This window comes from Balaenoptera musculus, chromosome 4 (assembly GCF_009873245.2).
Source record: "Balaenoptera musculus isolate JJ_BM4_2016_0621 chromosome 4, mBalMus1.pri.v3, whole genome shotgun sequence".
Lineage (NCBI taxonomy): Eukaryota > Metazoa > Chordata > Mammalia > Artiodactyla > Balaenopteridae > Balaenoptera > Balaenoptera musculus.
Window position 1 is genome coordinate 91,489,194 of NC_045788.1, and position 15,126 is coordinate 91,504,319.

A 15,126-nucleotide genomic window follows, 5' to 3' on the forward strand; every position below is an offset into this window, starting at 1 on the left:
CTTGGTGACAAAGTTTGCTTCTTCTTTCCTCTAACCTTACACATCTACTTAGATATCCTGTCCATAGATGAATTCTCCTAAGTGTTTCATTTATATTGTCCTTTCTTTCCATGATTATAGCCAACATTTGAGTTCAGGATTTTGTTACCTCCTAATATATTGCCTTATTTAATATGACAGTTTTCCAATAGGGTACCCTCATTCAATGTCTTGTTTATAAGATTGGTATATACTAATAGCCTCTCCTTCCCACTGCTTTATCTCTAAATCCCATGAGATGATGGTGCCTTTCCCTACTGTTCTTCTGACACTTCTCTCTCAATAAATGCTTTTTCATTCCTATAGCACAGTTTGAAAATATCACTTTTTTGCCAAGATGACTTTATACATTTTTGATTTGTAACTCAGTTGAAGAACAATTCTTACTCTTACATTTATTTGCCATAATCATTAAAGCCACCAACATCATATCTGAAACCAAAACAATTTCTAAACTATAATTTTTTTTCTACTTTATAGATACCTGCTCATTTAATTGTCAACAAATCTATGAAATAAATATTTATATTTCCCCTTGTTAAATGGTGGAGCTGTAACTCAGAAAGTTAGCTACTCAAGACACAAAAATGTATCCTTCAGGGTAGGGAGTGTAATAGACCATGGTTCCAGCTGCTGGGCTCTGAAATCCATCACCATTGTGCACCAAAGTCATAGTTCCTAAGGGCTGCTCCTAATCAGTTACTGGGAGATACAGGACTCTTCTGACAAACAACTTTGGCTCAAAGACTCCCTACCGATTTTGTAGAAATTTCCTGAGCTACACTGCAGTCCTTCCTTCCTTCTCTTTCTCTTTAACAGGTGGCAGACCTAAATCATAGTCTGACAACTTTCTTGATCTTCTCTGGCTATCTCCCATTTTCCCTCATAGGCATTTACTTCAATCAGCTGTTGTATGGCTAAATCTGTCTTGGTATGTGCTTCTCAGAAGACCCAGACTAACACAGTCACACTACTACTTAGAAGCTGAGCTAAAATTTGTACTCTAGATATCTAGTTCCAAACCAAGTATACTTAGCCACTAATATATGGTCTCCATCCACATTTACAGATTTTTACCCATCTTTAGTCCACCACTGTCCATCCAAACCAGGCCACTATCCATTTCCATTTCACTGCTTTCCATTTTGAATGCCTTCCAATTTCCCTCTCAACATATAAGTTACTTTTCAAGGTCTATTTCAAATATTACCTATCCTTTGAAGCTTTTTTAAAAAATCATTTGCCCTAAATTGAATTCTCTTTTCACGGTATCTCTACCTGTGCTTCTTTTATTAGTTTAGGGAATATTTTAACATTTTGTGTAAAATAGTGCCAAAATATGTGTTAGCTACATTCTCATTTCTACAATTGACTACCTATATGACTTTAATTATGGGTCCGTGAGACATGGTGCCTTATATGCTTCACTTTCTTCAACCTTACAGTAAGCAGATATAAATAGAAACAATTTCCAAGCTACAAAAATAATCTTCATAGTGCTGAGATCTCATGAGACTTGAAAATATCTACTATAGCATTTGTTTTAAAATAATGGCTTTTATTCATTAGGATTTCTGTAGCAACAATGAAATAACTTGCATGATATTACCAGTCAATTATAAGATTCCTAAGAGTAGCTATTTTTTTTACATTGATGATCTCTCTCTCTCTCTCTCTTTCTTTCTAGAAGAAGAAATACCATATGCATCCATTTTTCTTTTCCTATATTCAGTTGACAGGAATATGAAGAACACAATATTTCCTTCAAACATAGTTACAAAGATAAGTTGATTCTTCTAAAAGTAATTTGGATCTAGACATTAAGCATCTATAGCTGCTAACATCACAAAAAGAAAGATGACTAGATGTTGTCTCTCTTGATAGAACATACAGCTATGGAATAATATTTTCAAAAAATAAAATGTAGGAGGAACTTAAATTAGAAGAAATCTTTAGATCCAAATGCAAATTTAATGATATGACTAATGAACATGTCAAGTGACAGTACAGGGATGCAATCAGCACCTATGTTCTTTTCTCCAACATTTAAATTGCAAGTGAGAAAAATAAAATTGAAGGGGATCCTTATAGATTAAAGAAGATTTAAACAACATATCAACCATTTGCAATGTGTGGTCCTTATTTTAATCCTGATTCAAACAAGTGTTAATAAAAATAACATATATGAGACAATTGGAACTTTGAACATTTAAGCAGATGTTCAAGGATGTTAAGGAGCTATTGTAAGTATTTAGGTAATGATGGTTTTTAGGTTTTTATTTTTTTAAAGAGACATTCTTTAGAGATACATACTAATATATTTATTGTTGATGGACTATGGATACATAGGGCTTTATTGTGCTATTCTGTCTATTTTCTATGTTTGAATATCTATAATAAACAGTCTAGTACAATTAATATAAGATAAAGATAGTGGCTGATTGGATAAGCAACAAAGGCTAACTACCCTTTTTGCTGACTCTCTCATAGTCAATTTTTGATCCTCTGTATTAGTCTGCAATACAGATTGGTCTCTGTTAGTTCCTACCACAGTGATGAGGCCTCAGAGAATAGTCGTAAGCATTAAATCACAAGTTCCTGCTTGATCAGACATAAAGTAATATTATTAAGTGAAAATGGGGATTAGAACAGCCATGAGGTTCAGAATACACCTGTATTTTGTCAAAACATTTTATTCCTAGATGGAATAGTGAAATTACTGTCAGAAAGATTTTTTTTTAACAAACAAAGAATCAAGATAAATATACTAGATGATTTCACGAAATAGTATTATCAAGACTGATATATGCCCACCTTTACCAGAGGGATAAAACTGCTAAACAGACCAGGATACCTGTGATAACAGCCAAAACAGCCCATTTCTATTAAATAAGGCCAGGATTATACTGAGCAATTTTTGCTGTTTGTCTCTTGTATTTCAGACTCGAGGCAGACCATTTTTGTTATTATATTGTCATGTGTTTGGATGCACAGGGCATAGCTTGTTTATCATTGCATCTCTCCACCAGCACAATTTTGTAACATATAATTGGCACTTAATAAATATGTATTAAATAAATAAATAGATAAATAAATTCATGTGACTTTTACCTTATATTACATTCATTACATTTTATATTAGCATCCTTCTGAGGGATTCAGGATTCTAAATAGTGAGCCATTAATTAAATGCAATAGTTTCATCAGTTTTATATTGATAATCATTAGCTTCAGTGTCAAGGGTGCATTTTCTAAGTAGATCTGCATACTCCAAGGCTGTAGCCTATCAGGAGTGTATAGAATCACATAGTGTAGAAAATAGAGTGTGGGTTTAAATCCCAGCTGAAGATAATCTTTACCACACTGACCTATTTGCTCTTTCCCAATGGTGACAGCTTTTTGTCTTCCATGTCTTTGCCTATACTGTTCCCTCTGCCCTGAATGCTCTTTTTCCTTGTTTGGCTAACCATTACTTTTCCTTGAAGACTCAACTCAGACCATGCCTCCTGGCCTGGATGAGATAATGCCTTTTTTCTGTACTAAGAGACAGATCAGGTTTGCCACCATAGAGCTTATAGCCCTGCAACATAATCATCTATTTATTTGTTTCTCCCCCAGCCCTGGTTGCTACTCGACTTCATCTCACCCCAGAACACACACACACACACACACACACACACACACACACACACACACACACACACTCACTAAAAAAATATCTAAGAGTAAGGACTATGCCTACCTCTTTGTATCTTCAGTGCCTAGAATAATGGATGACACTCAACTGATGCTCAGTATATCTTCACAGTTGTTGACATGACTTAAAATTAAATAATTGTATGAAGTTGTGTTAAACTTTTGTTTCCCATTTAAGTGGAAAATTTTTCTTCGTCCTGAGATAAAACAAACATATACCTCAAAGTGATATGACTTCTATTGGTAATAAAAGGAGAGTCACCTTCACAACCAATTTGACATCACAATTACCTGGTATGATTTAGGGAGCATCAAAAGGACCTAGCCTTCCTACTCATAAATAATATTATGGCTGTGACACAATGCCTGAAATAACCATAATTATTCACTCTTATAGTTTAAGTAGTAAGTGCTGCTGTTACAGTAAAAAGTTAACTTACAAAGGGAAACTTGTTTGATAGTTCACCGGGCAGTATGGCATTTAAGTAATGAATATAAGCCAGATAAATTTGAAAAAGAGGAAATGAATTCCAAATACATAGAGAATGGTTCTATGGTAACCCAAGAGCATCATGAGGACACAACTCTAATAAGTTGTTCCTGGATCATAGTAGGTACTAAATATAAACTCGAGGACACAACTCTAATAAGTTGTTCCTGGATTATAGTAGGTACTAAATATAAACTCACCAATTTCCCCTAGTACCAGTTCTGAATAGAACCCTCTTAGCGATGCTACTGACTGGAGATGGACAGTAGGTCATTCAAGAATTTCCTAAAATTCCATCAATTAAATACCACTTTGCTGATTTTGCCATATCTGATAAAGCAATATGGACACTTCTTTGGCACCAAGAGAGTGATACACTGAAGTGCAGAGTAACTTCAAGAAGCCTGGGGTAGGAGAAGGGAATGAACCAATGTACTCTAGCAATTTAAAAAGTCAGTTTTTAAAATTTTAAATAATCCGTTTTGTTATTTGTATGAGCTTGCATCTAATATCATCACTGTTACAAAAAAAAAACATATTCAAGGGCATAATCTCAAATTAGAGTTGGACAAATGGGAGCTACTATTCTAAAGCTTAAAGCTCTCTTAAATCATAATATTTTAATAATATCAGAGCCTCCAAATTTTAAATCTCCATGGTTTGTTGAGTCTGGTCTATTGAGCTCAGTTTTGGCCCAGTTCCCACACATCACGGCTTCCTTTGGCATTTCAGTTTTGCAACATGTGGTTCATGCTTCTTTTCACCTCTGCATAAAATGAGCTAGCCTATCGTTTTAACTATTTATCCCTCAGGGTATTTTTGTCACTCAGTAAATATTATTTAAAGCTAAAGATGATAGTTTTCAAACATCTACCTATCTATAGAATATAACATACATTGGTCATTTGGATAAATGTGAAAGCTGATTTTTTTTAATATTCTTTTTAGTGTCTCTTAAAGTGAAAAGGAAAATTGAGTTCAGCCATCTTTCCATATTCAACTCTTGTTCTTTCTCACCTTTCTAATGCCTCTTGTAATAATCTGTCCTGTCTTGTCTTTAGGTTTTTTCTTTTATCTTTTTCCCTCACCTTGTACTTTCCTGGGTGTCTTGTGTTTACATATTTTCTAAACTGAATCCATCACTACCGCAGAAAGTAAATTCTTTTTAAAATACTAGAATTTTGCAAGGAATTTTTTTTTACAAATTTTTATGAAAACATCATGATATTTGTGGGAAAAATTTAATACAGTAAATTGGGTAGAGCAAGTCTACTGACTAAGAACAAATAAAACATTAGGCTACTTCAGCTTGGAAGCACAGAGTTTAAACAGTGACCTGTATTCATTTCATAAATATTGATTGAGTACCTTTTATATTTCAGATCCTGTATAGCTTTTGATATAGAACAGTGAACAAAAGAAATACAATTCCTGCTCTCATGGAGCTTGTATTCAAGTATCAGTAAAAAGTATGATGATATTTCTGGTCATAGGTTTAGAGGGTGTGAAATGTATATAATTGGGAATAGGGGTATTTGAGAAGAAAACAAAACAAAATTAGAAATACAAAGTTGGATATATAAATATTTATTTAAAACTAGAAAAAATTCACAAAATTAAAAAAATTTAAAGCTGAAACATGCCACAGGCATTATAAAATTCAGGAAAATAATAACACTTCTACTAATAAACTGACATACAACTATGACACTTTTTTTCCCTAAAATTTTGGCTGTATACTTTTTATAGCCTCTTCATACATTAATGATATTATACCATTTTCTGTAGAGAGTATAGAAAAAAACTCAGGCTCTTGTCTACAATGATAGAAATAAGTTTGTTTTATTATTGATAGTTTAGAAAAGCTTCAGTTTTACAACTCACTGAGAAATGTAATGCTAAGGTGCAATTTATTATAAAAGGATGAAAAATACATGATTCTTTACACACTGACATACTCCATGGTACAACTACAGGTTTGTTCTCTAAAAATTTAGAAATTCTAATCATTTCTATATGATCAAATGAAAAGAGCTATTTATTGTGCACTTATAGTAATAGATACTGTATTATTGGGTATATGTGCAGTAATAAAAAGAATTTTTTCACTGAATAAGCATGAGGGAGAACTGAGTCTTCTACTTAAATGTTTACATGTCTGATGATTGCGAGAAGTTCTCACATACCACATCCCAAACCTGTTTCTCTTCCATAGCCCACATATTTCTAGTGCTTGGTACTGTAGGACTCATTCATCTCACAACCTGACTCCTAACCATGCACCACGCATAACCACTGCATAACCATGCATAACTCATGTACTTTAGCACCATGGGAGGCTAACACTAACTCAACCCTTCATGGAAGAGAATGTGAACCACATACATACATCTCATTAAGCCCAAACTAAATGTATCTCCAGTGAAATTTCCACTTAGTTGAATTTACCCTTAATTGGATTCCAGGACACGAGGGGAAGTGTGCTCAAAAGAAAGTCAGAGTGGAAAGAGGCAGTTGTCTTATACAATTGTGGCTAGAATCTACTTTTGCATATTTTACAAAAGCATTGCTAGAGCTGAGCTTCGGAAGAAGCTTGAGCAAGTGAGAGGCTCTGGGGTTTCAGCTACATTAGATTTACTATAAATCTGTTTCTGTGGTCACGAATGAATTGAACAAAGCTGTTTTATTTTTCTAGAGCTGACGTTTCCAGAGATACAGCATTAATCTTACCTATCCAAGGTAAACTCAGTCATACCAAGTTTAACACTTAGTATCATTCAGTTAACTTAGCATTTTCCTGGGTGGAGCTCTCTGGAAGTGATTATATATGACTCTTGCATTAGAGGAATATGGATCCAGAATTGTCCTCTATCCACACTAGCCTCCACTGACAGTACCATCCCACTTGGTTCCCACTGTCATATATTTGCACCCATTGTTGCTACATGTGGTGTCCAAGTTTGTTCTACATCCACTCTCTGAATCTGCTCTGAACCTGGTGGCTCTCTTTCAGCCACTTTCAAGGTTCTCTCAAATGTTATAGATACAATTCAGGTGTTTCCCTTCCCCACAATGGGTGGTGCTGACAATAACACGCTGCCTGTGAGCCCACTCACCATCCCCATCTCTCAGCACTTGCAATTCCACTACTTTATCAACTCAGTTGAAGAGGAATATGTCTAAGAAGCTAGTAGTCTTTCCGGTCTTTGCTCTGAGATGCTTTCTGTGCTCTTGGATTCCCTTTAACTTCTTAGAGTTTCTAATACATTTGCTCCTCTAAGTCTTGGCCTGGAAATTTGGACACTGGGTCCCCATCTCAGCATAGTTTTACTATTCAAATCAACCTTCTTTCATAGGCAAGTCAAACTTTTATCTCCTTCTAGGATAGATCTAATTGTTAGGATGCATCCTACATTCTTTCCAATTCTGTCTATGTCTAATAGTCAAGATTTAAGAAATTAAAAATCAATTTTTTTCTGTGAAGCATCGACTTTTGCGGTTGAAAGTCCTGATTTCAGAATATGTTTCTCTGCCATTAATTAAAAAGTATCTGTGGGGGAGTTCAATGGATTTTTTCCTGGACATTAAATACTTTTCCTATTAGGCAATGAATGACACTGGAGTAATTAGTGGGGTGTCTTGGAACCATAAAACAGTGTGGCCATAAAAATGTCTCTGTTTAAAATTTCCAAGCCTTATCCTGCTATGACTAAAAGTGATGAAAATGAGCAACTAAAACAAATGCTAATATATTAAATATTGTACAAGAAGATACCTTTAAAAATATTGCAACAAGAAAAAACCATGGAGATACATTTAAAATGTATAACATGAAATACTACTTCAACTAGATAATAACACTGAAAAGACTTGTTTTTATCAAAATTAAAATAGCTTTGTTCTGATTGTAAAATCACTTCATATTTATTTTAAAAATATCATATAATACTTTATAAAATTGCCCATAATTCCACTACTGAAAGATAATGCTAATATTTAATGCTCTTATTCAAAACTTGAAGAATTTCTTATTCCAAGAGCTAGGATAGGCAGAAAATGAAAATAAATGTACAAGTTCTTACAGCCATTTACAGATGAAAGTAATGGGTCTATAAATGGAAAATGGAATATGTTTTACCATAAGTAATAACTATTATGACTTTCCTTCAGCTTATATTGACAATGTAGTCTTGGGCTGACCCACAGTCAGCATAAAATGGTTAATCAACAAAGCTCTGAGGAATATGGTGAAAGAGATTATTTGAAGGTATCAGAGAGATGAATTGTTCACAAAAAGAGGGGGATTCTTTTTATAACTTGAGCTGGAAATTGCCCCAAACTCCAGGGTAGTTTTTATAACTCTTCCACTGTCTCAGGCAAAGATAAAATGAAGAGAGGAAATGTGGAGGCAGTACAATGAGATAGGAAAGAAAAAAACCCTGGGAAATCTGGCAGCTATCTTGGGCCACTTTGGAAAATATATTTTGGAGGACAAACATTTTCATGCTTCAGTGTTACACAGATCTCTAGAGAAGTAGCAAATTAGGAAAGGCAGTAAATTGAACTTCAGCAAGAAAGTTGATGACAACTCTGAACTCAAAGTCTGACTTTTGAACAGCTGTAAAAAACAATATTGAAAAAATATCTCTCACATATTCATATAAAAGCCCAGAAACTCAAATATGCCTGCTCCAAAATAGTCTGGAATGACATGTGGAATAACAAACCAGGTCTTGTCGTGATGATGGTGAGAAGGTCTCAGCAAGGCAGGACAGCAACAATCCTTTTAGCTTCAGCTAGTTTGGGGTGTTAAAAGTTCCTTATGTAAAATTAAAATCAGTATCACACACTACGAAACATTTATAGGACATACAATGTATGATATAATTTTATGATAAATGAAAAATGTAGAAAGTAAACCTCAGAGAAAGTTAGGCATAGAAGAGTATGTATGACCTGAAGTTTTTGTGGAAAATATCTTAAAGCAAGTGTTATTTGAATAGGACCTGAGAGTTGGAGAGAACTGATAACTAAAATAGCTTTAGAAGGCTTTCAAAGCAAACAAAATTAAATTGTACAGACGAACATATTGTGATGTGAAGCAAGGGATACATGACAGATAGTGAGAGAGAAAATAGGTAGGTAAGGTGAGTCAAGCAATTTTTGTATAGTAAAAAAAAAAAATTAGTGTTGGGTCAGGATTTTACTCTTAGACCTAATTCTAACTTTCTAGTTGATTTTAGGCAAATCTCTTATCTGCATCTCATTTTCTTTCTCTGTAAAATGATGTTAGACATGGCAGTTCTAAAATTTGATGTACATGATAATAAAAACTAAAATGTATTAAATGCTTACTCTGTGAGCAGAGCATGCTTTTAGCATCCATTTCATGCTTGCAACTTTATGAGACAGAATATGTTATTATTTCCATTTTAGATGCAGCAAAATTGATTATTGAAAAAATTATTCAAGCTTATTTTATAGCTAGTTGACTAGGAAAAAATATGATGAAAGTAGAAAATTTTAAGGAAAATGAGTCAAGGTATTGTGTATAGCAATCAGTATATAATGCTGGAAATTTTGCAGGGAAGCAATTAGTTAAGAGCATATCCTAGAAATAAACACATAGATTGATGAGAGATTAGAATTAGGAGGTAAAAGTGGGAACACAGAAGTAAGATTTAGTCTAGGAGGTATTTCAATGAGTCTTATTGAAAAACCGTATGGATGCAAAAAAGAAGACTGGCAGAATGTGGCTTTGAAGTCAGGAATGCCTGAACTCTGACACTTTCTCTCTGGATCTTGAGTATGTGCTTAACCTCCTTGAAACTTAGTTTCCTCACCTATAAAATAAGAGTCAGGATACCTACCATGTCGGTTGTTTGAAGGATGAAATTAAATACCATACAATGTGCCAGTGCTACCCCTGGAATTCCTTAATTGCTAGCTATTAACATCATGCTGATGGCAGGTTTGGAATTTTCATCAAAGCATATTATTAACTGAGATACTAATGATACCACTTATTATGTATAGTATCAACAATAAACATTTACTGAGCATTTCTTGTAAAATACAAAGAAGCCTGTGATGCTGACCCTTTATATTAATGTTTCACAATTTTCCAGCAAAGATAAGAAAAGTACATAAAGAGAAAACAAAAAGTCAAACCACCATATGATAGTGCAATAAGAGAATTACAGAGTACAATGAGAATTGAGAAATGAAAGAGCTTATTTTTGGCTAAGGGATGAAGAGCATAAAACCATGATCTAACTCTTAGAAAATGAGTAGAATTTCAGCATACAGAGATGGGATCATACCAGGTTTTGGACTAGAGTGAAAAAAGACACATTATTAGGAAAATGACAAGAATACTCTGGTTAAGGTGGCTAGTGTATATTGGGAGCATAATAGAGGGAGAGTTATACATAGTTTACAGATGGTTTTGAGTGATAGGCCAGCACTGAATTTTATCCTTCAAGAAGCAGGGAGGGAGGTGACATTTTTTAAAACAGAATGACACTATAAAATTGGTGATGTAAGAAGATTAACAGACTAAAAAAATTGAAATTGTGCTACTGGGGCAAGGTAATATAATTGTTGAATTCAAGATAAAAAATATAACTATTTTTAGCCATATGCTTTAAAACAAGGATCCTTTATTTGAGGAAAAATTCACCCCTCGTAGTCTTGTTCCCTCTAAAGATTGATCTGTTGTCTCCTTTATAACCAATTGTTTCTAAGGGTAAACCCAGAGTCCCAGATATATAACTGATATCAAAATTCTAAGGAAGGGCTGAGAAGGCTACAAAGAAAACCAGGAGTCCAGTGAGATAAGTGCATATGAATTTGTGTGGATAGTATTTTGTTAAGTTGGGATTCTTCTTCTTTTTTTTCTGGAGGCTTTTAGGCCAGGAATGTCCTCTATTGTTCTAAAAACATGTTATTCAGAGGAGAGCAGACAAAGAAGGAAGGTAGATGCATTATAGCATAGTTGTTCCTTCTCAGAAATCCTGGGTTCAAGTCCCAGCTTGCAGTAGTTCTATAATAATGGACAAGCTGCATAATTTCTCTGTACTCCAATGTTATCACCTTTAAAAGAGGGATAATAATACTTCATAGGGATATTGTGAAGACTGAATGACAAAATTCATTGAATCAACTAGAAGGATATCTACCACATGGTAAATATGACATAATATTTAGCTTCTGTTGTCTTTAGTATCAATTCTTTTTAGGTAGAATCCATTGTAATAGCTCAAGGATATGTTAATTATAGTTCAGACCAAAATGTTTAGCAGGAGAACTGAAAAAGTTGAGAATAAAGAATATTTTGCTAACAAGGCAGTGGGGCGGGGGGGTGCTGGCAGTTAACAAGATGATTTGGAATAAATAAAAAAGAATAATAGCCCTTGAACTCATAGAACTGAAAAAAAACAAAAACAAAAAACTGTGGAGCCAGTCCTAAAAATCTACTAGTCCTAAAATCCGCTAAAATAAAAACTTGTGATTGGGGTTAGTGCTTGGAAATTGAGCCACAGATAGGGAGTTACTGTGGAATGCAGCATAGTCAGTTTGCTGTGGAAAATGAAATAGAAATAACCTAGAGGATGGAAGAGAGTCTTGAATAACACCCAGATGTACAGACTGCATTAAGAAAAAAGAGAAAAGATGGGACCAGAAGATTAAATGGAAATCAAAAATATGCTCTTTCAAAAGCCCCAATAAAAAAAATAAAATCTCATAAAATAAAATATGGTGATTTACATGGACTTAGTGTTCATTGCTTCAAGTTCAGGGAAATGGAGACTGAAGATAAAAAATAACTGGGGTTGGAAATTACCAGGCAAATGATGTCCCTTAAACACACAATATTATTAGTCATGTGAAACAAAGTCAGATATGGAGGAATATGTGGCCAACAGATAATAAGAAATAGAGGTCCAGTCATCTTTGCAAAAGTGAAGTAGGCAGAATCTGGATTTAATGGTAGCATTTAAAAATTTTTTGTGGAATATTCTGAAAAAAAAGAAAAAAATAAACCCACTGGGCTAGAGCTTGTTTGATACTGGATACCATGAATTTGCAGTAGGCAAGATCCACATGATTTTCTGTTCTGCAGCCCTGGCCAATAAAGGAGAAAGTAGACCAGGGGGTAATCCAAGGTTCAGAATGGGTGCCCTCTGAATTAAAAAGCATGAGACAGTCTTAGGGAGTAGCAAATATGGCATGAAAATAGATGTTCACAGAAGCAAATTAGCACCCAAATAAGCTCTAGAACTGGTCTTATTTCTTTTGAAATAGAACCAAGCAATGTCCTGGCAGCATACATTGCAGTGGTGGATGCCTGATGTTTTATAAGCAACTTGATTGCTTCTTAAATTTGGCTTTAAGCCTGAAAAGAATATGCATTTGGAGTCTAAGAGGGAACCAGTAGCAGAAGAACTATAGCAATTAAATCCATGTTTAGCCCTCTGCTAACCCTTTTAGCTGTCTCAGCCTGACAGTCTGCATTTGGCAAGGGAGCTGCTCAGTCTGCTTTGCCCTCTTGGCAAGGCAGCCATCTGGCCAGTTGCACCTGTTTCCAACAGTCCTACTACTCCCATGAGCCCTATGTTGGTTTAAATGAAGTGAGAGCTAATGGGACTTGAATTACATGTGGAATGGGATGGAAATGTGTGAAAAGGAGGGCTAAGCAAAGCCAATTAGCTAACCTGGAATGGATAAACTAAACTGAGTAATTGGAAAGAATGGCAGAACAAGGTTAGACAAAACAGCAACCAAGATGATGAATGTTCTTCGAAAAAAGAAGCAGACAAGTTCATGGTCTGGGGGGAAAAACAAAACTCCATCTGCCTATTCAAGTGGCTCCAGCTTCTCATTCATATTAAAGATAATTCTGAACTGTGCTCTAGCAGCATTGCCGAAAGAAATTGCTTCAGGGAACAGGCTTCCTCTCTCCTAACCTCTGCTTGATGACTTGAGGTACATAATGAGCGTGGTGGTGCTGTCAAAGGAGCAAAATCGGTACCCAGAAGAGATTAAATTGAATGTAGGGAAAGCCTCCAAAATAACATATCTTTCCTCCTTGCAGAAACAATGATGATATTTTAACGTAAAAATTGCTGAAATGGTCTAGATGTGAATTTTGCTTCATTTTATATATCGTTTTGGACTTTTTCAATCTCTTCGCATTACTTACTGTTTTAGCCATACCTACTGCCCCACCCCCTGTTTGTACTAGTTCACACTAGCAAAATATATGTCACAGGATTAGAATTCCTATTGTTTTCTATACTGGAATACTGAGGATTGTACGACATGGTTATGTACCATATGTGATATATACACTACTATGATAGTTTGTGAAATTTCACAACTTTATAATAGCTCTATGAAATAATTAACCTTAGATGCCCAGAATATTAAGACAGAAACCTTTTGAAATTACTTGCCCCAGAAGTTAATCAGCAAAAAACATAGTATATTGAAATTCAATGCACGTGTGCACATGTATATATGTTCAACTATCTAATTCGTTGCTAATTTTTCCTCAAAACTAACAAGTTACCAAAAAATATCTACATGTCTTAAATTTAGATTATTTTTGTTGATCAGCATGTCTCTGAGCTAAATATTTCAGAAAAAAAATGGGAAACTATTTTCTATGATTCCAAAGTTATATAACAAATCCACATGTGCCCCTACATTTACTGAGTTTTGCTTCTTCATGAATGGCCCGGGAAAGAGTGAATAAATTCTTTTAGAAAAGCTCAGTTGTGGCAAAATATAGACATTTTTCCTATTTTCAAACATTTTCTGTTTACTCTATAACTCATATAAACATTTGGGCACTTATCAAAATTAATCATTTTGGTACAAGGGAAAAGTTTTAGAATTTGAAAAGGCCAACTTTCAGTGGATGTGTATGTGTGTGTATGTGTATGTGTTTAATGCCAGATACTGCAGATAGTAGGGTATGAAGTTGGTGATTTTATGTCTATCTTCACATTCTATTTCTGTACTTCAAGTCTCCAACTCTAAAGATTTTCATGTGGATATCATGGTAGCATATGATAAAACTCAGAGAGATTAACAAAAAGTCATACAGTGGTCTTCTTTGGGGTAGTTTGAGCTATACAGGTTTTGCTTTGTGTTTGTCCTTCATATGAACTCCTGAAATACATTTAATAAATAATGAAAAAGAGTACTATTAAAGTTTATAGAAACCACTATAATAAAGAAAAATTATTTTGACTTCAGGAATCTTCCACCCAGAGATTATCTTCTCTTTATCTTATCTGGCCCATCATTCATATACACACACACACACACACACACACACACATAAAATTGCTAAATTGACATTGCTTTTAAATTGGCCTAATGTGTTTCTTTTATCAATGACATAAAAAGAAGGCTTTGATTTAGAAGTGACAGCAGCCACCTAAGAAAAATTTCATTTATTCACTGTAAAGAGCTCAAAATAACCCTACTCTATCTGGGATACTCTGTAGAAGGAAATAAAATGAGATTAACTGGGCTAAATGCCAAGAGCAAGCAGTAATTAGACAAGCCCAGAAGAGGTGCCAAACCTTCTACACCACCATAAAAAAGTGAAGAGAGACACTGAAATGGCACTGTGAACACTGCATTTGAATTTCACATGTTTTTCAAGATTCAAAGATTTCATTAACGTTAGGGAGAATTTAGGATAAGCCATGTAATAAAATACTTGTTTAGAGGCTTAAATTCAGGTTTGAAAGAACTTAATGTAGATGTGTAGATTAATCAGGATACTTAAACTCAGAACTATATGAATTTTCTTTGTAAATTCTCGCTTATTTTCTGCAACTCACCTCTTCTCTGTATTTGTAGATTTGAAACTCTCTCCCTCC